The following is a 25,586-nucleotide window of genomic DNA, read 5'->3' on the forward strand; positions in this document are numbered from 1 at the left end:
AATCTCATTTAACTTTATACAACTCTTTTTTCTCACACAGGAGTGGGATAATGGTAATTAACTCATACATCTCTGATGGGGATGTAATGAGCTAATATATGTGAAGTGTCTGGCAAATGGTAAAGATTAAGAAATGTTGGAAAGAAGTATCACTTAAATAGATAATATCCTTAATTGAGCACAGGTATCCCTTGCTTACATCTTTCAGTCCAGTCTCTATGTTTCAGCCAGAATGAAATATAAATCTGACTTTTGTTATGACCACTTTGCTTAAAATTCTGTTATGGATACATCTAGGATACAGGCCAGAATCGATGTCATGGAATACAAGGCACTTCACGTTTTGGCTTGTGCAATTTTCTTCTGCCACCTCTCTATTTTGGTGGTTCATGATTGTCAGTCTATCCACACTGAACTCTTTGTATTTACCTAAATGAATCATGATGTTGAATGTCCTCATGCCTATTTATATAATATTCTTTCCTTCTGAAAAGCTTACCCTAACATTGTTTGCTTGGGAATTACCTACTGATTCTTCTAGACTCTAGGATGTGATCATTAATACTCCTAGGTGAGTCATTTTATTCTCATTGTTCTCATAGTTGCTTTAATACCTCATACTTGAGAATATTACTGTATATAATGTATATGTATTTGCATATATCGCTCTCCCCCATAGACTCCTGGCATCACAGTGACTAGTGACATGTGTAATATATCTTTCTATACATAGTGCTTAATATCCTATCTAGCATTCAGTGAACTTTTAGTGACTATTTCTTAAACCTTATGTTGAAGATAATGCAACAATTGTGTTCATAAAATGATCTTCCAATAAGAGAAATTTATTTGAAGTACCCAAGATTTATTTATTATTTATTATTTATGAGCTAACATTCCTGTTTCTTAGCAGCTGTATTTTTATGTTCAATTTCATGAAATTCTAAATTCATCTTCATTCAATTATAAATATTAGAAACATTGCTTTATTTTACATAACACAATCTTTCTCATTTCCTGCAGTGGTGTCCATGTCACATTCACTCTGGTAAATTTCTTTTTTCATGGAAAGAACAGAATATATGGCAAGTTCATTTGGTGCTAATTAGGAGTTGGACATATTGATGATTTACTTCTTTCTCTAAGACAAAGTTAGAACTGCCGAAACAGTGACTTGTGACTTGTGAGTCTTTTTGCTGATTTAAAAACAGACACGGGAGATTAGAAAATACCCATGGCCCACGTACAAGTAGGTGAAAGATACTGAACTGCAATGTATTTAAGAACGTGAAATCTTAAACCTGATTTTTCTGATATTTACATTGGAATTTTTAGAATGGAAAATTGTATGCTGAACCAACATGCATTCTATTGTAGCTGAGGAAGACACCTTTCTGTGTGAGAAACCCCAGCGTTTCCCAGAGATTTGCACGTGTGTTCACATTGCTACAAAGTTGATTAGCACTTTATTATTAAGTATCTGCTGCATATATCATCATTTCAGTGAGACACTAAGGTTTTGGTTCTTATCTACTTTGACTGTTGGTGTCAAATAAAAGGTTTTCCATGTAATGTAGGGTGTTCTAACATTCCGAGGGGATAAGTGGCCGTATTAGAATTTTTTTCTAGACAAATTATCATTTTCTAAAATTATACAAACCACCTCTTCTTACATCATATATAGATGCATTAAATGCTTTTTATTTATTTTATAAACATTCTAAATAATAAGAAAAAAATGGCTTGCTTTATCAAATTATTCACAAATTTCACATATTATAGTACACGTGTTTACCACTTTAGAGCACTTGCTAACTAAATGTTGAATCATTACAAGTTCTTTTCCTAATTCACCATTATGTGACATTAAAACAAAATCAAACAAGTATGAGCTTGGGTGCCTATCGGGATTAAGATGTGTTGATCCAGTAACCTGGACTAAGAACCTAAGCAGAATAAGACCTGCTTATGTGTTTGAATGCATGAGATCGAGGAAGGCATTTCAATGATTGGAGAGTATTATTGGGGCATAAAGAAAACCAGAGTGAAATAGTCCAACTTCGACATTGATCTGAAGAGGCTAACGTATATAGGAGTACACAGCTTATCAATTAAGCTGTATGAATAATAGCAAAAGAGGAAGATGTTGCCTCTGAAAGAGGAAAGATAAAAAGGCTTAGTTTTACTGTTTAGTGTTGCTTAGGGAAACACAACAAACATGTTTTATATACTCACATATATATATTTAAAATATATGTGTATATATTTTATTACATATATAAATATACAAATAAATTTTTATAAACAGAGGTTTTATATTATATGTATAAAATCTGACTACTGTTGTTACATCCTGATAAACCCAATATATGTTGAACATTATTAATTAATATATATTTAATTATTATAATATATATTTAAAGAGAGAGAGAGAGAGATTTATTGTAAAGAATTGGCTCAAGCAATTATGGGCTGGCAAGTCCTAAGATCTGCAGGGTGAGTCAGCAAGCTGGAGACCCAGGAGAGCCATTGGTGGAGTTCCAGGCCAAGTCCAAAGGCCTGAGAATCAGGAGAGCTGATGGTACGCTTCCAGTCTGGAGTCCAGCAGGCTTGAGATGCATTAAGAGATGATATTTTAGTTTGAATCATGACAGAAAAAAAGTAAATGTCATAGTTCAAAGGCTGTCAGGCAGAAACAATTCTCTCAGCCTTTTTTTCTCTATTAAGGCTTTCAACAATTTGAATGAGGCCCACACACACTGGGGAGGGCAATCTGCCTTACTTATTTTTCCAATGAAATGTTAATCACATCCAAAAACACAGAGACATGAGAGTAATGTCTGGCCAAATATCTGGGCCTCTTGTGACCCAGTGAAATTGACACAAAATTAACCATCATATTTGTAGAAATGTATTTATGAAATCAGTGAATTAATAAATCACAGATCTCTGACACCTTGTGGAAATCAGACAAAATGGCCATACAATTTAATTGAGCCTTAGACAGAGCTGTATTGGATCAAACTGAGTAGAACATTTACTGTGGCGGAATTGAACAGGTAGAATTCTCAATTGTTCAAGCAATGAGGCTCTCTCCCCATTGCAATGGCTTTATGATGAGAAAAAGAGGACACACATACTCCCAGGAGGAAGTAAACTATAATTACAAGGAGAGATACTTAGGGTCTAGTAGCTAATTTTACCCTGGGAGAAGGTCTTAGAACTTTGAGAGGGGGTTATCATGAAGTAAAAAAATTGGGAAATTCTCAAAAAGATTAACTTAAGCTAATGTACTCATAGTAATCATGTAAGACTGACTTTGTCCTACTAACTTCATTTGGTTGTATAACTGTATTATATCACCAAATTTATTTGTCAGTCTGTGAGGAAAGTTAGAACTGGGGAAATACTGAAGCTTATTGTTTCCATATTCTTTGTAACCTGTTTTAAGATCAGGGACATTGTAGAATTTGGCGTCTTAGATTGCCCTTACCATTGCCGTTACTATGATTAGACTCCGTTAGGAGAGAGAGCAGAAATGGAATAGGGAGTCAGAACTGATAGGAAGCACCTTTTTCGAATCCAAAAGGAACAAATCAAGGTGAATAAGATTTTATAGTAGTGCAAAGCAATACACATTCAGTAGAAACTACTTCGAGTACCTACACAACCATTTCATTTTTCACGTTCAGTACCTTATCCAAAATTTACATGAGATATCAAACACTTTATTATGAAGTAGGCTTTGTATTGGATGATTTTGCCAAACCGTAAGCTAAAGTAAGGTAAGTTAGATTAAGCTATGATGTTCAATAGGTTAGGTGTTTTAAACACATTTTTCACTTACAAATTTTTCAATGTATAATGAGTTTATCAGGATGTAACAACATTACAAGTCAAGAAGCGTCTGTATTTGTTTTATCATAAAAAGTCTTAACTGACCTTTATTTAATCAACTCTTTAATTAGTTAATTATGTAGAAGAATGCCCATTGCATACTGAAGTCTTGGCTAAAAGGCCAGTGTGTTTGTACCATTTAAATTGAATCTTTGCTAAATAATTATCATTTTTTATTCATTTCCAAACCTATTCATTTCCGTTAACATTGTCATTGCAATAATTAAGTACGCATGTTCAGATGAAATATGAGTGTGAAAAAGTGTTGATGCTTGTAGAAAAACAAAGTTGAATTAAAGTTAGGATAAATTTGATGAAGATAAGAGGAAAAGAAAATATGCTGAAAATAGGCAAAAATTGTAAAAAATGGGAGGAAATCACAAAAATCTGTGGACATTCTGCAATCACATTTTTTAGCAACTGTCTTAAATTTCGGTTCACCCTGAAGAAACTCAAGCTGAAATTCACACATTAGATCGTCATTTATGCAAGGAAGACAGCTCAGAACTTTAAACGTTTATAGATTTTAATGCTATCTTAAAAATAATTGGTTGACAGATGTGCATTTCACACTTTGTGTTAAATTTAAATGTTTTAGGTATTTATAGGTTTTATAACTAATATAAGTAAATAATAATTCCGTTTTTAATAAATTAATTGACTAAGCAACTATACTAATATTTTTGGTTATGAAACATCTACTTTAGTTAATTAGTCTTTTCGGCATAAAATTTGAATGAATTCGTCATTATTAACTACATTCCTTGCAAGTTAACAATATTTGGGCTTTGTGGCTAATATAAATAAGCAAAACAATCATCAATTTCCAAGAAAATATTTGTATCCAATTACAGAGATGAGATTTTACTTATGTGATTCAGTAGACTAGAAAGTCCTCAGAGAGGAGGTGGGACTTGAATCGGAAGAAGCAAAATTAAAGCAGCATCACAGGAATGTGGGGATGGAAGCCAAGTTAGTTGAAGAGAAGTTTAAGGTATAAAAAAACCAAGAGTCTGTAATGAGAAGGAAAGCTTCAAGCCATGTCCTGGATGCAAACAATCTCACTGAAGAGTAGTAAATGATTAACCTGTGGAATAGAGACAAATGGTGTCAGCTTTCAATGCCATGCCGAAATATATTATGATTTATTTATGTGGATTCATTAAATTATTTAAAATAGCAAAAATGGCAAAGAGTAATCACCTATTTAAAGTCATATTTTATGTAAAATCAATCCATTATATCTAATGGTAGAAGGGGTAGAAAGATGAAAGATGAAAGATTTGGTAACCATTAAGAAGATTATTATGAACAAATCTGAAATATTTGGTCTTCAACACTAACTCTCCATAATTACTTACTAATATAAAATATGAAGTTTTTTTACTGATTTGAATGATGACTACTCTTTTTTTTTTTTTTTTTTGAGACGGAGTCTTGCTCTGTGCCCTAGGCTGGAGTGCAGTGGCGCGATCTCGGCTCACTGCAAGCTCCGCCCCCCGGGTTCACGCCATTCTCCTGCCTCAGCCTCCCGAGTAGCTGGGACTACAGGCGCCTGCCACCTCGCCCGGCTAATTTTCTTGTATTTTTAGTAGAGACGGGGTTTCACCGTGTTAGCCAGGATGGTCTCGATCTCCTGACCTCGTGATCCGCCCGTCTCGGCCTCCCAAAGTGCTAGGATTACAGGCTTGAGCCACCGCGCCCGGCCATGACTACTCTTTTATTATAATTATTTGGAGTCACTCATACTTTTCTAGCCTTTCATTTAAAATATTTTTAACTAGATTATATTATACATATATACATACATATATAATCTATTACGTAGTCATATATTTACTTTTTACTTTTATAAAACAAATATAATGATATGTTTTGAATGGTTTGTCCTGATTTGTCACTACAATAGTCTCTGTAATATTGAGACAGTTACAGATCAGCTGGCTTGATTCACTCAATTCCACAATATGAGTTGCTTGACCTTGATATATTTTCTAATGTTATTTCTATCTACTCCTCAATTTCTCTCATGTATATGTCTTCATTGTAACCCACGTTTTATCTCTCCTTAGCTGGTTTCATAAATCCTTCTCTTCTAGTCACCTGTCTAATACTATCTCAATATACCATCTAATAGAGGATGGCCCATTAATAGCAGTAGAAAACTCTAAACTGCAGTAAATTATATGACTAGGATTTTTTATCTAGGCTTTTCTCCTCATAAAATATGTGTTTTTTCCCCATGTCCCTCCTGAATAGGCTTCGTCAAATATGAACAGCACATACATATTTGATTTATTACATTCCTATCCATAGCACCAAAATTGAAATGCTAAACCTAAAGCACCATTTGTCATCAGGGTGGTAAATGTTCAACCAGACCATTTAATTCTTTTTCATGGGCATAGCTAGAACTAGAATTTATATAGCCAAACAAAACAAAACAAAATGAAACAAAAAGCTGAAAGCAATTACACAGGTTAGTGTTTTGCCTGAATGAATATACTTCCCTCTCATTAAATGGCAAATATATAAAATAAACAACAATTTATTCTATTTCTAATCTCCAAACATCACTTTGAGCAATAAAGTCAACTTTCTTACCAAGAAAAACTTAACAGAGCTAACCATAAATATCACGTTTAACAAAAGTTCACATATATATATACACACACACACTTACATATATAGTGTGTCCTCTATAAATTTATGTATAGCACATCCTCCTATACCTAACTCACTTCTATGAAGGGCCTGCTATGGATCTCATACTTGCACTCTGTGTGTTTTAGAGATGGATAAATGTATAGTAGAAGTACAGACATCTTCATTCTGTACTGTAATTGGATGACAGAATAAGCTATCCACAAGGCAGAAAATAGTCAATGGATAGACAACAATTTACTCCCTTAGTATTTATTGAGCTTTTACTATGGAATGTTTGGTCTACTGGGTCTGAAGTTACACATTTGGCTCCAGGTCACCCCGCACATTTGGTTTTCCTCTTACTTTGCTGTACAGTCCTTCTCTGATTTCTTTGCTGAATTTTCCACTCTTGCGTAGACTCTCACTGTTGGAGTATGCAAGGACTCATGCTTTGGTTTTCTTCTCTGATCTGTCTATCCTCCCTTTAATATCACCAACTGTCATGACCTTGAGTACTAGTTACGTGCTGATAACAATAAAATAAAATTTATATAAATTTTATTGTTTAGGATAGTAGTCTACAAACCTAGACTACTATCCTAAATTCTAGTCACATATCTAACTGTTTATGCAATATTTCCATTTGGAGTTGAGAAGTAAAAATAAAATCTTAGCCACTCAACCAACTGAACAAATCTCCTTTAACTGAAGGGGACCCAAGAGAAAACATGAAAACTGAGTTCCTGGCCGAGATGGAACACAAGGTTGGACATGCCTCAGTATACCTCTTTCTCTATTACTCTTTAACCAGAATTCCTTCCTTCCTATGGAGGAAGTAAAAACCATCTCTGGAAAACAAAAAGTGGATGACTCATTCCTTTAACACGTTTAGCCAATCATCTGAGGCCATGACAAGACTCCCCCTCCCTCCTTGCAGTTTTGACATAACAGTTCACCAATTATACAACGCATCCAATCCTAAAAACTGACCACTAACTCCAGGCCAGTTTTGACCATCTTATGGAGGATGCACAGTGAGGGATTTTATGCCCTTGGTTTCACTTTTTGATCAAAAACTTTACCCTTAGATCATGTTAATGCTACTGTAATCCATTGTTTGCCTGATGTACAGCAAAGTCACTATACTAAGACATCAAGGATTGTAGCTGTGAAAGGAAAATATCTTGGGCCCCCCAAATCACTAAGCTAAAAGGAAAGCTCAAGCTGGAAACTGCTCAGGGCAAACCTTACTCCCATTCTATTCAAAGTCATCCCTCTGCTCACTGAGATGGATGCACATTTTGATTTCTTCCTTTGGAAAGGCTTATCAGAAACTCAAAATGATGCAACAATTTGTCTCTCACCTGCCTGTGACCTGAAGACCCCTCCCTGCTTTGAGTTGTCTATGCCTTTCTGGACAGAACCAATGTGCTTCTTACATATATTGATTGATATCTCACGTCTCCCTAAAATGTATAAAATCAAGCAGTGGCACGACCAAATTGGGCACTTGTCATCAGGACTTCCTGAGTCTGTGTCATGGGTGCACATCCCCAACCTTGGCACAATGAACTTTTTAAGTTCACTGAGACCTGTCTCAGATTTTCTGGGGTTACACAGCAGAGAAAGAATAATAATTGTAAGACAGTCAAATGAGAAAATGAGAGGAAACCTCAAATCTGTCTCTTTGAGGAGTTTGTGTTTACGAGTTTTAGAGTGGGCTGAAGTGTTGGAATCTTGGAGTGGGCTGAAGTGTTGGAATTACAGATTGATCAGAGTGCAGGGTGAAGAGGATGAAGTCTTGGGATGGGGAAATTAAGATATTGCATTCTCATGCTGATTTAGTTCCTCTGTCAGGGTCTTTGACCTGGTTGACGTCAGTCATTCCACCAGAATTCAAGATCTAAAGAACATCTTAAGCAATTCTTAAACAAAAAGCCTCATGATTATTACATCAGTGACCCTATCTATGGGAATAATGGAGAAACAACTGGTCAGTATCTAGTGCTGTGTGACTTTTGGTTATAAGGAAGTGGGCCAAAATGAAGCTTAATTAATGCTTAATTATAAATAAATTTCCACCCAGAACCCAGCAAGCAATTCTTGTCAACCCTTTGAGGATGGCTTCACTGGCATTTTATTGAACATGCAACCCATGAAAAGACATGAGGCTCAATTATTCATGCACATATTTCTCCTTTCATAAATATTTATGACTGCTGGTATAGTTTATTAAATATGTAATTCAGCCACCACATTCAACATATCCTTTCCTCCTTCAAAGTACTTGATCTCAGCTTTTGCCAGAGGCTGTGCTTCCCAAACTGAAGGATGACCAGCATGCAGGCTGCAAACCTTTATGAGAAATAAACCTCTTCTTTTCAAATTTTTGAACCTTGTGATTCTTCAGTTGACAGAATCTATGATACTCTTTGAATCAATATGTCCAAAATCAAACTCCTGGCTTCTCAAAAACTTCCTTTATTTCTAACCTTCTTATTTCAGTTGAGGGAAACTCTATGCTTTTAGGTACTCAGGTCAAAATTGTCAGAGGTACATTCCTTGACTCTTTACTTTTTCTTATAGCTTTGCATCCAATCTGTTAGGAAATCCTGCCATCTTTCCTTTCAAATTATATTCAGAGTCTGACTCATTCTCACCACTGTGGAAGCCAAGGGAAAACTTCCCCTTTGCCCTCTGAAGGTTCACTGAAAATCAACAGACAAAAGGTAAATTAATAAAAGAAAAGGCATATAAATGTATTCGTGGGTATGGGAGTCTTACAAAATGTAAGATCTCCCTAAAATTGCCAAATAGTTGACACTTTCATATCTTCTTGAGAGTACAGAAGGAATAGTGGCTTGGAGCATGGCAAAAGTGGTTATGTTGACAAAATAGGTTATGAGAAGAAGAGAAGACGAGGCCTGGCTAGCAAAGGTGGTCTTGTTATGTAGATGAAACATCACAGGTAGCAACCCTCATAAAGAACAGATGGTGTTTCTTTCAGAAATATTTGAAATATTTCAAATATTCTTGGGTAAATACTTTTGTTTCCTTCACCACCATTTATATCTAAACTACCATAACCTTCCACTTAAAAAAAATAAAATTCCAGCCAGAATTATGCTCTGCTAGAAGTGAGAATATGTTATTTTGCTCAAATGGAGTTGTTTGCAAAAGAACAAAGTCATTTTGATGGCCTATAAGATCTGGTATAATCTGACTCCCGACTCCTGATCTTTCTTACCTCATTCCCTTTTTCTTTTCTTTTGCTCACACTTCCAGACATTATTGGTTTCCCTGCTTTTTCTCAAACATCCCAGGCACACCCTTGCCTCAGGATATTTGCACAAGCTCTTCATTTCTGCCTGAAGTTGATACGGGAGAGTTAACTGATTCTCCTTGCAGGAAGTGTGACAGGAGTGTGGATTGCCTGCTTGGTTGCTCTGCAGCTCAAACCCCTACGGGAAGCATTCAGACAGGCAGGTACAGAGTCCAGGCAAGTGCTTTTGGGTTCCAGCCCACAGCAGCACCTAGGGGTGGTGTCTGACTCCTGAATTCCAAGTGACCATCTTTCAGATTTGCCATCTTCAGGCAGCTTGTGTATTAATCAGCTCAATGAACCCTCTGCCTTATAGCAAGGTAGGGGGACCACTGTGACAGTCTTCTGTATCCCAAGCTCTTACCCAGTGTCCTGAAAGGATCAGATCACATGTGGATTCAAATGATGGGCATAAGGTTTTATTGAGCAGTTGAGGTGGCTCTCAGTGAGATGGATGGGGAGTGGGAAGGAGGATGGAGTGGGAAGGTGGTGTTCCGTTGGAGTCAGGTAGTCCAGCAGCTGGACTCTTCTCTGTCCACAATGGCTGAACTCCTCTTGGTGTCCAGATGTCCCTCTTCTTCTCTCTTTCTCTACTGTGTTGTTTTGCCATCGCTGGTCTTCTGGCCTGCTGATCTTGGCGTTCAACTGCGTGTGTGTGTGCTCACTAAGGTCTCAGGTTTATATGGGCACATGATAGGGGGCCTGGCAGGCTAGTGTGGTCTTGGAAAATGCAACCTTTGGGTGTGAAAACAGGAGTGCCTGTTCTCACTTAGGTCTGTGGGGACAGGTCAGATGCTAGAGCCCTTGTCAGAGACCCTGTCCTTTACTTGCCAGCACTTCCTTGCCCATCCCCCTTTATCAAAGTGATCAACCACAAAATATCTGCATAGAAAACCCACTTACTTTTAGTCTTTGCTCATATGTCATTATTGCAATTATTCCATCCTAACAACTCTGTTGTTACCAGCAGTGAATTTGTAGCACTCTGCGGCAAACTTGATCCTTGCTTCCTTGGGGGAAAAAACTTGTCTGAGGTGCAGAAGTAGGTTTAAGGTAGAGGGAAGGAGCAAGGAGACTTTTGGAAAAGGAGTGAGAGTTTATTAAATAGTCTTAGAGCAGGAGTGAAAGAAAGCAAAGTACACTTGAAAGTTAGCCAAGCGGGCAATCTGAGAGATCCATGTTCTCTCAGAACTTAGCTTTTAACTTGGGGTTTTATACACTGATATCACTCCAGGGTGTTTTTTTTTTAATCCTCCCTTGATTCTTCCCTTGGGGTAACTGTTGCCCAACTGCAGCATCTGAAGTGTCGGTTTGCAAGTTGGGATGGTGGCCACATGCAACTGAGGTTGTGCTCATGCTCTCTAGGGTCAATTTACCTCTACCGGTCAAATGCCCCCAGAGGAAGATCATACATCTGCCATTTTGCCTCTTAGTGCATGTGCTTGAGCTCGCTTGTCCAACTCCTGCGATCCTGTTGGGAAGCAGCCGATCTCCAACTCCAGGTGTTTTCTTTCTATTGGGAGACAATCTTCCCCTGGCACTGGCTGTGACTAATTATCATTTTGGAAAGACAGTTTAACAACCACCTGACTATCACCTGATGGTTGCTTGACATTCCTGGGTGGGGGCCCTCTCCTGCCCTGCTCATGTGTGTCCGGCTACCTACTCTAACACTATTACGTGTTATAACCACCTCTCTTTTCTACTTTTATAGCAGATATAAATTTCTAACACACAATGTATTCATGTATGTGTATAGTTTTTTTTATTTTTTTATTTTTTTTGCCTTTTTTTCTTTCTGCAATGTACCCACCATGTGACAGGGAACTTATTTCTTTTTTTCACTGATACATACTTGGCCACCAAATCAACACTTGGTATATATCAAATTATTTATCTTCTGAAGTGTATATTTTTAAACTTGTTGAATATCTTTACAAACAAAATACACTTTATATTTGATAGTAGGTCATAGATCAACTGAAAAAATATTTTTATTTTTATTTGTGGATAAAATAATACATTATATTTTGCCATCTATGTGAAATAAATCAAAGTATTTTACTGCAAAACATGCGTATTTGACATATTTTGAGATGACTCTTCAGATGGCCTGCCAACAGAATTACCCCTGCAAAGGGAGATTTGCATCTCAAGAAAACCTGCAGTGATGCAGCCAGATTTTTCTCTCAAACCCTCTCTTGGAAAGATTAACTGATAGTCTGACACCTTTAAAGGTCTCAAAGAAACACCACCTATTCTCTCTGAGGGCTGCTACCTGTGTGATTTTATCTACATAAAGAGAGCACCTTTTCCAGCCAAGCCTCCTTTTCTCTCCCCTCTCATAACCTATGTTGCCACCACAACCTGATTTACTGTCTTCCAATCCCATAATCTTTCTAAAACCTCAAGATAACATATGAACATCTGAACTTTATTAGGGGTAATGATTATTAGTAATCATTGTAATCATTGTATGGTTCTTCCCTGTGTGTTAATAAATTTGTATGCCTTTTCCCTGAATTATCTCCTTTTGCCGGTTGATTTTTCTCTGAACCTTCACTTCGATGTATAACATGTAAGTTTTAATAAAACACGGTTGAAGACATTTTATACATATTTGTTGAATGAAATAATATGTGACTAAGAAAAAACAAAGCAAAGCTGTTTTTCCCTTAAGGTGTTTACACGCTAGTTGAGTAGAAATATTTGTAAAGGTGCATTTATAATAATGCACTCTGCAAACTGTCATAAAGGTAGTATTTGAATACAAAGGGATTTACTGTTATTGCTGAGTGAAGAATCGAAAAAGATAATCAAGGAAAGCTGTTGCCACCACCAGTAGGAAGGCAAGAAGTGTTGTTCATAAGGGGTAGAAAATGGTAGGTCAGAGAGAAAAGAAGCTAATTTGGAAAGTGATCTATGGGGTAACAGAGGATCATCTGCAATATATAATTATTAAAGTATAGAAGTTTTCCTGTTTTCTTTTTGAATACTTTCTTAAGGTTATTACAGTAAACCTTTGTCCTAATTGGGCATTGTATATATAAAATTCAAATGTATGTAGATTTACTTATATGTCGTCTTTCCTGATCATGAGGGTTTGATTCTGAAATCGGGGAAATATGATTTTAGTTATTTTCAGAATAATTAGAAAATAAGTCATAAAAATTTGTGACGGTGTATTTCTCCAGGATGTCCTTAATATCTGGAAACAGAGTAAATATATATATATGTATGTTCTTAAATTGAAGAGACGCCTGTTTCCTGACTTCATAAACACCTCTAGAGATGTTTGCAAAGCTTTTCAAAGGTTAAAGCTGAGATGGTATGGGTAAACCCAGGTCACAGAATTGCAACCTCAAGTGTATTATTAGAGAGAAAGAAAGAAATGGGAGAAAAGTGCAGTTAGGATTTTATTTGGCATTAAGTTGACTGTAAACAGTTTACCTTATCATAGCATGATAGTGTGAGGCTATCTTTGTTGTTGTTGGTGGTGGTGGTGTTTTGGTGGAGTGAAAGTGAGTTTGAGAAACATCTTTCTGCAGATAAAATTAACTGTCTAAATTACACCAAACTTTTAAATTAAGACTATCAGTTAGGCACATTGGAATTAGACAGAATATCAAACACATGTTGAAAATTTGGACAAAGAACCAAGCACACATTAAATACACAAACCCCTGACTTAATGTGTTAAATATAGCAAAAAACAAATTATAAATGTCACATAAATATGGGGAAAGAAAAATACTAGATATGTTCAAGGTACAGGAATAAAATAGTAAAATATCTATAAACACTAACTAGATTTAGCTTTAGTCAATCCATAAAAATAATGTGAACAAAGAAGTATAAGATATATTACAAAATATCCTTTCTGAAGAAGATGAAATTTCATCTAAATCAGTCATATAACATGAAATAATTGTTTTGACAAATCTAGATAGCCCACCAATATAGAGTTGACGATTGTTTCTTTTTCTTTTTTTTTTTTTTTTTTTTTTTTTTTTTGTAAAACCTGAAGGAACACCTCTTGTATTCTAACCACAGGACAATATACTACATTAAATATGAAGTGTATCTTCTTGTGAGAGCCTCTAGTTGACTGCAGTCTTCTTAAATAAAAAGTTGTTTATGTTATTGTTTATCACTGGAGCCCAATTATCTAGCAGTGTTTGACACATATTATGTAATTATTAAATAAATATTTAGGAAATAAATATTGAATAATATCCTGCTGTTAATATAAGTTTTAATGAGGATCTATTTTGGAAATTTAGAGATTAAAGAATTAATGCCTGACATTTATCCTTAAATTCACCCTCACTAAAGCTCCATGTCCAACTGCTTCCTCCTACTACTGTGGGCCAAGGTATTGTCATTTTCAATAAGACGATTGCAATGATCTTTTAGCTGTTTTCTGCTTCCATTCTTGTGCATACTTCCAAAAAGTCTGCCTGTTCTCCATACAGCATTCAACATGATTATTTTTAAATTAAAATATGTTATTTCATTTACATTTAAGCAATAAAAATAAAAACTTCCAATGAATTCCCATGACATGGAGAAGAATGTGTAAAGTTCTTACTACAAGACCCCAAGATCTGGCCCTACGCTATCACTCCATTTGATCTTCTCTCCTGGCACTCATTCATGACTGGCACAGCTTCACTGGCCTTGTCATCTTTGATCTTGCTTAAATCTGCCAGAGCAACTGTTCCCACATGAGAAACTTTTCCACTGCTGCTCCTGCAATGCTCTTTTCTCCGATGTTAGTTTATTTTTATTCTCTTATCTGTTCAAATGATGCCTCACTATGGAGGTTTACCTTGACCGCCCTTTGTGAAAAAGCATCCCCATGTTACTTCTTCATTTAATTTGTTTTCCATTTTTTTGTCTCTATCTCTCTTTCTTTACCTAGACCATACTTATAGACTGAAAATAAAGGCATGGAAAAATACATGTTATGCAAATAAAAACCAAAATCATCAGGAGTAGCTATACTTATATCAGACAAAATAGGTTTCAAGACAAAAACTATAAAAAGAGAAAAAAAAAAAACAAATAAAGAGGTCAATTCAGCAAGAGGATATAACAATTATATGAGTATATGCACCTGGCCAGATATGGTGGCTCCCATTTGTAATCCCAGCACTTTGGGAGGACGAGGCGGGTGGATCACCTGAGGTCGGGAGTTCGAGACCAGCCTACATATATACACACACACACACATCTACACATATATACACATATACATATGTATGTGTGTATATATACACCCTTTTTTTTTTTTGAGACAGAGTCTTATTCCATGACCTAGCCTGGAGTGCAGTGGTACAATCTTGGCAGTGGCACGATCTCAGCTCACTGCAGCCTCCACCTCCCAGGTTCAAGCAATTCTCCTGTCTCAGCCTCCCAAGTAGTTGAGACTACTGGAGCCTGCCACCACACCTGGCTAATTTTTTTTGTATTTTTAGTAGAGAAGGAGTTTCACCTTGTTGGTGAATATATGTTTGTATATATATAGGTATACATATATATATGTGTGTATCTATATGTATACATATATATGTGTGTCCATATATATGTATACATATGTATATATGCACCAAACTTTGGAGTACCCAGATATATAAGGCAAATATTATCACAGCTAAAGGGAGAGATAGACCCCAATACAATAATAGCTAGAGAATCTAACATGCCACTTTCAGCATTGGACAGAAAATAAACAAAGAAACATCTGACTCAATCTTCACTACAGACCAAATGGACTTAATAGATATTTACAGAACAGCTTCAGAACACACATTCTTCTCCTCAGAATATGGATCATTTTCAAGGATAGACCATATAATAAACCACAAGTCTTAAAAATTCAAAAATGTATAAAGTATTTTCTCTAACCACAATGAAATAAAACTAGAAATCAATATTGTTAAAATGTGCATACTACCCAAAGAAATGTACAGATTCAATACAATGCCTATCAAAATACCAATGGCATTCTTCACAGAAATAAGAAAAACAATCCTAACATTTATATGAAATCACAAAAGATTCAGAATAGCCAAAGCTATTTTAAACAAAAAGAACAAAACTGGAAGAATCACATTACCTAACTTTAAATTATACTACAGAGCTATAGTAACCAAAATGGCATGGTCCTGGAATAAAAACAGACACATAGACAATGGAACAGAATAGACAACCCAGAAACAAATCCACACACCTACAGTGAATTCATCTGTGACAAAGGTGCCAAGGACACACACTGGGGAAAAGATAGTCTCTTCAGTAAATGGTGCTGGGGAAACTGGAGATCCATATGCAAAATAGGGAAACTAGACTCCTGTCTCTCATCATATATAAAAATCAAATCAAAATGAATTAAACAATTAAATCTAAAACCTTAAACTATGAACCTACAAAAAGAAAACATTGAGGAAACTCTCCAGGACATTGGAGAGGGCAAAGCGTTCTTGAGTAACACCCACAAGCACAGCAACCAAAGCAAAAATGGACAAATGAGAGTCACAACAAGTTAAAAAGCTTCTGCACACCGAAAGAAATAATCAGCAAAGTGAGGAGACAATCCACAGAAAGAGACAAAATATTTGTGAACTATCCATCTGACAAGAGATCAATAACCAGAATGGATTATATACAGAGTAAAAACAGCTCTATAGGAAAAAAAAATCTAATAATCTAATCAGAAAATGGGTAAAGTATCTGAAGACACTCCTCAAAAGAAGACATACACATGGCAAACAGGTATGATTGAAAAAATCACTGATTATCAAAGAAATGCAAATCAAAACTACAATGAGACGTCATTTCACCCAATTAAAGTAGTTTTTATCCAAAAGACAGGCAAAAGAGGATGCTGGCAGGGATGCGGAGAAAAGAGAACCCTTGCACACTCTTGATGGAAATATATCTTAGTACAGTCACTATGGACACCAGTATGACAGTTCCTTAAAAAGCTAAAAGTAGAAGATCCATAAGATCTAGCAATCCCACTGCTCAGTATATACCCAAAATAAAAGAATTCAGCCTGGGCATGGTGGCTCACGTCTGTAATCCCAGCATTTTGGGAGGCCAAGGTAGGCAGAGCAGGAATTCAGGAATTCAGGACCAGTCTGGTTGTAGAGACATGGTGAAACCCCGTCTCTACTAAAAATATAAAAACTAGTCGGGCGTGGTGGCACACACCTATAATCCCAGCTACGCAGGAGGCTGAGGCAAGAGAATTGCTCGAACCCGGGAGGTGAAGGTTGCAGTGAGTCAAGATCGCACAATTGCACTCCAGCTCTGGGTGACAGCAAGGCTCGGTCTCAGGAAAAAAAAAAAAAAAAAGAGGAAGAAAAGAAATCAAAGAGATATCTACACTCCCGTGTTTATAGCAGCACTAGTCACAATATCCAAGATTTGGAAGCAATGTAAGTATTAATCAACAGATAAATAGATAAAGAAAATGTGGTACATATGCATAACGGAGTGAAATTCAGCCATAAAAAAGAATGAGATCCTGTCATTTGCAACAACATGGATGGAATTATGAGACATTACGTTAAGTGAAATAAGCCAGGCACAGAAAACTAAACTTTGCATGTTCTTACTCATTTGTGGGAGCTAAATATTAAAGCAATAGAACTCATGGAGATAGAAAGTAGAATGATGGTTACCAGATACTTGGAAGGGTACTGGTGGGGCAGGGATGTGGGCGTAGTTGATGGGAACAAAAATTTAGTTAGACAGATTAAGTAAGATTTAATATTTGATAGCACAACAGGATGACTATGGCCAACAATAATTTGCTGTACATTTTCCAGTAACTAAAATAATATAATTGAAATGCTTGTAACACAAAGGAACTATAAATGCTTGAGGTGATGGATACCTCATTTATCCTGATGCTATTATTATTCATTGTATACCTGAATCAAAATATCTCATGTACTCCATAAATATACATACCTATATTTATATATATTTTAAAATATATAAAAAAGTTTCACAGGCAACCAAAAAATTGATAAATGTTCATTTATACCTAGAACTGTAAATTATCAATCATGGATCAGTTTGAACCAAGTCAAATTTAAAACTTGTTTTTGCGATAATAACAGTAAGGAATGTAATGATCATGGGTACTAAGTATTAGCACCTTAGTAACTTATTAGGTGATATATTATACATAATCCCAAGTTGATATATTATATAGAATCCCAAGATGATATATTTTATAGAATCCCAACATTTGTTGGCTAAAATAAAAACAAAAATTTTCTGACCATTTCTGTGGGCCAGGAATTCAGAAAGATTTTGCTGAGTCCCTTTGGCTTAGGTTCTCATGAAGTTGCAGTGATTATGTCATCAGGGCCGAGTGTCATTGGAAGACTTGATTAGGATGGAAAGTTTACATTGTTTTGGCAGGAGGCCTTGATTTCTCACCACAAAAACCTCTCCATAGCCTCACTTCCTTTAAATGTGAGCCTTTGTTAAGAATGCTCATGCCACAACATCCAGCCTCCCCTAGAGCAAGTAACGAGAGAGAGGGGAAGAGAGAGAAAGAGAGATGTCTTCTATAATCAAGTCTCTAAAATGACAAAAGACCACTTCACACTTGATTCTATTAGAGGCCAGCCAATAATTTCAGTCCACACTCAGTGGAAAAAGTAGTTAGGCTCTACCTCTTAAAATGAGGAGTATCAAAAACGATGTAGCTGTTGTAAAACTACCACAGGTTTCTTAACATATGTGTCTTCAAGCCTCTAGGGATTCTCACTTCACTATTGTATTTTGGTATTGTCACAACTTGCATAGATTTTTAATTACATAAATAATTCAAGGTAATTGAAGGAAAGGTAAGTAGTAGTGATAGCAAAAATTAAAACTTTATAAGCTATAGGGAGTGAGTAGAAAGTAAAATTGAAAATACATATGACAGAGCAAACAATAGACAGATAAGTGTTTTAAAGCAGATAAAGACAGATTTCAAGAGAAAAGTTATCTAAGAAAAATTTGTCCTTTGATACTAGAAGAAAAGATAAGAATCGTGAAGATATAAATGTCTTAGGAGGGGTGGGGGAACTAATTATGTTTTGCTTAATTATGTCTATTTTCTCAGTGAAGTACAAATAAAGATTCTTTGTTGAGAATTAGAAGACCACTGGTTAGTAGAAAATGTGCAGAGATGGGAGGACTTTTTTTTTTAACAATGTCATAGGATAAAGGAAAGTTCTAGAATTAAAAATTAAACACTAGAGAAGCTTTCAAAGCTCGGTCGATGTTATAATTCACATATATGGTGGCATTTAGCATTTCAGGCTAAATTTTATTGAATGTTTATTTTGTGCAATGTACCGAACTAAGTCCTGTGCAGATACTAGCGTGTTACTGTCATCACAACCATTTGAGGTAGGTGTTATTGTTTTAGAATAAAAGAAACTGGAAATCCTGGAGATAATTTGCTTTCCAATGTCAAACAACTACATGCAGCATAGGCAAAATTTAAACCCAGGTCTATGTGACATAAATATTTATGCTATTAACAACTACCTTGGGTACCAGGAGGTAACTTGCTTCAGTTTAGGAGCAGGGATGTGGAATCAGTCATCTGGAGCTAGATGCTATTAAATTTAACCAAGAAAGAAAGAATAGAAAACAAGGCAAACAAGGATGCTGATGATAATGTCATTTGGGATATTGATCATGAGGTTCAAGTTAGATCAGAAAAAGAAATGAGAAGAGGCTTGATAGACTGAGGAAACATGGAAGGGGTCAAGAAAGCATCATCCCGTTTCCTGTTAAGTTGCTGAGGCATCAATGAATATTGATTCACACTACTGCACACATGAGACCCTGCTTTTCTACCTCGAACTGTCAGAACTAGAGTTATCCCAGAGGTCATCTAACCAATTTCATAATTTTTGAAATAAAAATCTAACATTCAGTAATATTAGAGACAAGATTGTTGAAACTGAGGTTAAGTGGAACTTTTCTTATTGCTTCATAATTGATACCTGAGTCTGCACTGGGACCTGATTAATCCTAAACATTCATACATTCTTTTTTTTTTTTTTTTTTTTTTTTTTTGAGATGGAGTCTCGCTCTGTCACCCAGTCTGGAGTGCAGTGGCGTGATCTTGGCTCACTGCAACCTCCACCTCCTAGGTTCCAGTGATTCTCCTGCAAATGATCCACTCGCCTTGGCCTCCCAAAGTGCTGGGATTACAGGCATGAGCCACCGTGACCAGGCCTAGGTTCTTAAATTCTAAGGACACCTACAGTTGAAGACTGATGTCCAAGTGCATCTTTCACAAGTGTATCAGAGCATAAAACTAGCACAGAGAGAAGTTAGAGTAGGACGTTCGATGGATCCAGGATTTATGAGACCGGAATTCATATAGTTTTGGAGTCCCACTTACAAATATACAAATACTTTTACTATTTGCATATTTTATAAATTCAGTAACTATGTGAATATAATTCTAGATCTTATCTCAGGACCTTTGTAAATAAGGGGTCCAGAAACTTAATCTTCAGGAATTTATGGTAAATTATTTCTTAGTAAGGAATCAGCCATATTCTTATGAGTTTAAGATTTGTAATGAGAGGTGATGTTCTGCCATTTCTTGGTGAAAGAAAGAAGCTTCATTGTCTACGTTCAAACCAAATGAGAAGAAAGTTCAAAAAATATGTTCCATAACTTATAATAATGTAAGCAACAGTACTGTTGATTTGCCCCGTATTTGGGGGTGCAGTGAATGAGAGTTAGGGGGATCCCAGTTTTTTACATGGGAATGACAGTGCATTCCATTGATGTATTGGAAGGTAATTGGGTTAAAACTATCCTGCGAACATTTATTTCAAGAGGGGCTTTCCACTTGGTGAGCAGACACCAGCGGGAAGAGACTGTGAGATGAACCACCTTAAGACCCTCCAAATAATTCATACATGTGCCCCAGTGAGGTCCTGTATTTGGATGCTTGATACAAGGAGGACACATATTGACAAGAATTAGAGAAGTATCTAGGAGCAACAAGGACGGTTTTATATCTGTGACCTTTTGAATAAAGAGATACTAGTGCCTTTTCTTTAATCTTTCTGTCTCTAGACACAGAAGAGTTAAGGGAGGAAATAAAAGAGCTCCTCAAAATCTCCTCTTTATGTCCTCTTTAAATGGCCTTATTTGTCACAAAGAGATAAGTAAAAGGGTTTCACTAAAGTTCAGTAGAAAATAATAATGAGAGAAACATACACACACACACAAATTGTATCCCATTTTATTAGAACTTCTATGTAACCCATGTTGAGACCTCAAAAAATTGTACAATTAGAATGTGCTAGTATTAGGTGTAGAATTCAGGACTCCAAATCTGCTTTCATCTTTCCATAAAACTAAGCTGCTGACTTTGTAACTTGAATTCATATATCAAATATAATCTAATCACACTTATTAAATACATGGTTTTATGAAAGATAAATATTTCCTTTTATATTATTAAACTATGATGAAGTATTCACTGAGTCTGACACTACTCAAAAACCAAAGATGGATGGCCAAGCTCAACCTCTCACCTTTTCAGTTCTTCCTATGCAAATCAAAAAATCTCCTAAGTAACCTAAAATAGGACAGCTAATATAAATGTTCATTGCTCCAAAATCTCCATTTCTCTGTCTTTACCTTCTTGGGTTCATGTTATATTCATTTTGTTCATTTCTCAAGCCATTACCTTGTTTAATAACTTAGAATGGCATCATTGTGCATCAAGCAGTCTAACCCTGAATTGTTAATCTGGAATTAATTTCTCATCTCAACCAGCCTCATCTCATCTATCTAGTTATTGACCCCAGTTTTAATCCTCAATATTACTCTTCACAAAAATTACAGTCATTGTCACATTCTTCTTCTACACTCCAGGGTACTTGAAGAGGTGCTTTAAATCAGTATCTGCTTCAAATGAGTGTGCTTGGAATTTTTAGCGTCATGTTGGCACAATGTTTTTGCTTGCTGAAGAAATCTGGAAATTTGAAACTTAGATACATTTAAGCCTCAAAAAGACCATACATATAATATTAAATCAGCACTAGTTTTTAGAAAACTAAATTAAGGAGAATAAATTAATCTTTATTCTTACGTAATAGAAAGCCATGCTATTTATGAAACCATTTTACTTTAACTTACCAAATATTTACTAATCTCCTATTATATGTAAAATGTCAGGGGTACTATAGTAAATGTATAAGACAAAAACCCTTATGTCCACAGAACTTAAAGTTTAATTGATAGTGAGGAACAATAGGAAACATAAGTCAAGTGGTAGGGATTTAGTAGGCAATAATTGCTTTGTAGAACATTAGAGAAGGAAAGAATGATGGAGAATATGAGGCAGAGTGTTTAATTATAAGTCAAGGAATGCATCACTGAAAAGAGGACAGTGATAAAGGCTTAGAGAGGTAAGGGAGTGAGCCTGAAACTATCCTGGGAGAAGCATTCCAGTCAGAGAGAACAGACAATGCAAAGATTCAAAATGGTATTGGACACATTGTGTTTTATGATTCATAAATTCAATTCTGGCCAACTTACTGATATGAAGTTTGATATTGTTGTTCTCAAGAGTATATTTTAAACACTTCATATGATGGTTAACTGTTATGCTGACTGTTTAGGGGACTATGTCTATCCAAAATTTGTACATGGATGTTCTAACCCCTAGTACATGAAAATGTGACTATTTGGAGATAAGGTATTTAAAGAAGTAATTGAGAGTAAATAGTATCAGGAAGGCATAAAGACATCCTCTACCCATTAAGCAGAGAGATCGTAAAATAAACAAACTTGGTAACATTTGATCTTAGACTTACCTCTAGCCTTCAGAACTGTGAGGAAATTAATTTCTATCATTGAACCCACAAAGTTTGTGGTATTTTGTTATGGCAGCCCTCACAAACTAATACATTCACCATTTAACAATTCTAAGATATAAATGAATAATTTTGCAAACCAAAAGTACATCTTTATGGGATACTGTTGTAGGACACGTAAATAAGTTGTTTTGCTTTACAGAAAACCTATTAGTGCTATGGTGAGATATGGGGAATCATAGGCAGTACAAGTCACTGCGCAGTTATGGTTTATTGTATAGTCTGTTCTGATCGTATTAGTCTGGATTAATAAGAATAAAAGTTATTCTGGAATCTTACCAAGGTCGACCTTGGTTACATAACACACAGCTGTGGAAATATTAATTTTCCTATAATACTGGATTATATTATAAAATCAAGCCAGTCAGAAAATCAAGATATTGGAAACATATTTCATTCAAATCTCTGCCTCTTTCTTGTAAGAGAGTCTAGTTTTTAAAGCAGTGCTTATAAAAGGCATACTTGGCAAGCACCCTGCACAATGACAAATATGCTTACCTCTTCAGGAGGACGTGACAGCCAGCAGGTGCTTTGGAGAGCCTGCAATTTGTGAGCGGGTAATTTTTTTTCACAAACCTTATAACCCATGAAGTAAACCATGCACAGATAATCTGCCTGTTCTCCAGGCTTCTTTTGATTAAGTGCATAAAAGAGCAAAGATTTATGAGGGGATGTTGTTTCTGCATTGACCTCTTGTGGTGCTCCTTTCAGAATATGAAAAATGGCACCATCTGATTCCAGAAGGGGGATACAGGACAGTGTTCTCATCAAAACCATTATAGGGGTGAATTTGCAGATTCTTGCTGATTACTCTTCCAGGGAGCTTACACTCAGCAGAAATAGACCCATCTTGACTTCAGCTGTGCCTGTCATTAACACCTTCTGTGGAAAGAAAATTCCAACAAGTCTCTGTTAATTCCAATTTGTACCAAGAGTTTTCAAGAAGCTAGTGATGAACCTAGCTGGGTTCGGCATTGTATCTTCACCTGCAATGATTCTACAGCCTAAAATAGCTTACAGGAAATCAAGAGGAGAAAGCATCAAGATTCTGGATTGGTAGAGTTCATCCCTTGTACTCACTCTTCTTATTGCTAATGTGCCTAAAAATTATCATGATAATAGTAGCTGCTACTTTTGAGATTGCTTTTAATTCTGCATATGGCATTTACACTTATCATCTTAAATGCTCAAAACACTTGTCTGAATTAGGACCTCTAATACTCTCACTAAGGAGATGAAGGAATTGATGTACAGAGAAGCTAAATAATTTGTGCAGTGTCACACAAATCAAGAGTTGATGTAGGATTCAAACCCAGACAGTTTAACTCCAAAATTTGCTAGCTTAGCTCCTAAAATATACTAAACAGCTGATATGCAATGGATACTTGGTACCTTTAAGTAGCTCTGTCTTTTCCAAATTAATTTTCTTCTTCAGAAAAACTATCAGAATTGACACATCTCACAACTTAGTTCTAAATAGTTACATGTTCATTATGAAAGGATGACTTTGTCTTCTGATTTACATGCTGAATGTTTTCTTCTTCTCTCTCCCCAGGCCCCCACTTCTCATCTCTCTACCTGTATCATGTCCCAGAAAGATGACATAATGGACTACATGAAGAGGTTTCTTCTTTCAGGTTTCTGGTGGATAGCCATTGGGGGGTCAGGCAATACACTGGAAAAGGAGAATGAAGTAATAGTCCTTATTACTATTTTTCCATCCTTGTAATCCAGCCAGGATCCAGTTGAATCTCTTGACTATGTTCATCTTAAGAAGATTTCAACTCCTTAAGATGAACTTTCCACAAAGACTTTTCAGTCTTCAAACAGACCCTTTTCCTGTTCGAACCATTGGGTAGCAATGGTGCTCCACTCTTACTAACTGTAGGGTACTGTGCCATCTTTTGCACTTTTCCTTGTGTTTTAAAATTTGTATGTTATCCTTTACAAAACCCTCCTTGTCATAATTTGTCATAATTTGTATATGCTGTTTCTTTGGTGACCTGAATTGGTAGAGTTTGGAAAGTTGTTTGGCCTAATATGGAATGTTAAGCTTAAGCATGCTTGTCCATAGCCTTCAAGCATTTTCTGAATCTCTCTAAAAATCCATCTCTGCTGGATGCCTTTGACTTATGAAATGCCAGGGTCCAAATTGATCTAAAACTAAATTTGTGATTTGGGGAAAAAAACAAAACTAAACAAAAAATAAAAACTCACAATGGCCTACAATTATGGATCTTGTCCTCTACATAGGAAAAAAAAAAGTGCATCTCTATTTTCAAAATTCTCTAGTGATCATTAGTGTTTAAAATAGACTTGCCAGGGTGAGGCAAGAGAATCCCTCGAGCCCAGGAGTTCAAGACCAGCCTGGGTAACATGACAAAACCTCGTCTCCTTAAATCATAAAAAATTTTTTAAAAATCTGGGCATGGTGGCACATGCCTGTGGTCCCAGCTACACGGGAGGCTGAGGTGAAAGAATTGCTTGAGCCCAGATGACTGAGGCTGCAGTGAGTCATGATCACTTACTACACTCCAGCCTGGGCAATATAGTGAGAATTTGTCTCAATAAATAATAAATAAATATGAAACAAAATAGGTTTGAATATTTTTCAACCATATTTAATGTCTTAAAATTTTTTGGTTTTGAATAAAACAAGAAGATACAGATTATTCCTTGGCTAGAAAGCAAGAACTCTCCCAAAACAGTGAAATATTGATCAACTGTGCATTAGAATTATAATCATTATATTGAAGGAATATTGATGTAGGCCTCAATGAGTGTGC

At 35.9% G+C, this 25,586-nt stretch overlaps 1 long non-coding RNA gene across 1 annotated transcript; it reads left to right on the top strand.

The window, feature by feature from the left end:
- Positions 1-322: 322 nt before the first annotated feature.
- Positions 323-25,013, top strand: LOC105463575 (uncharacterized). Its single transcript, XR_003013924.2, has 2 exons — positions 323-571; positions 24,356-25,013. It is a non-coding gene; the product is annotated as an uncharacterized lncRNA (long non-coding RNA).
- Positions 25,014-25,586: the final 573 nt, after the last annotated feature.

This window comes from Macaca nemestrina, chromosome 3 (genome assembly GCF_043159975.1).
Source record: "Macaca nemestrina isolate mMacNem1 chromosome 3, mMacNem.hap1, whole genome shotgun sequence".
Classification (NCBI taxonomy): domain Eukaryota; kingdom Metazoa; phylum Chordata; class Mammalia; order Primates; family Cercopithecidae; genus Macaca; species Macaca nemestrina.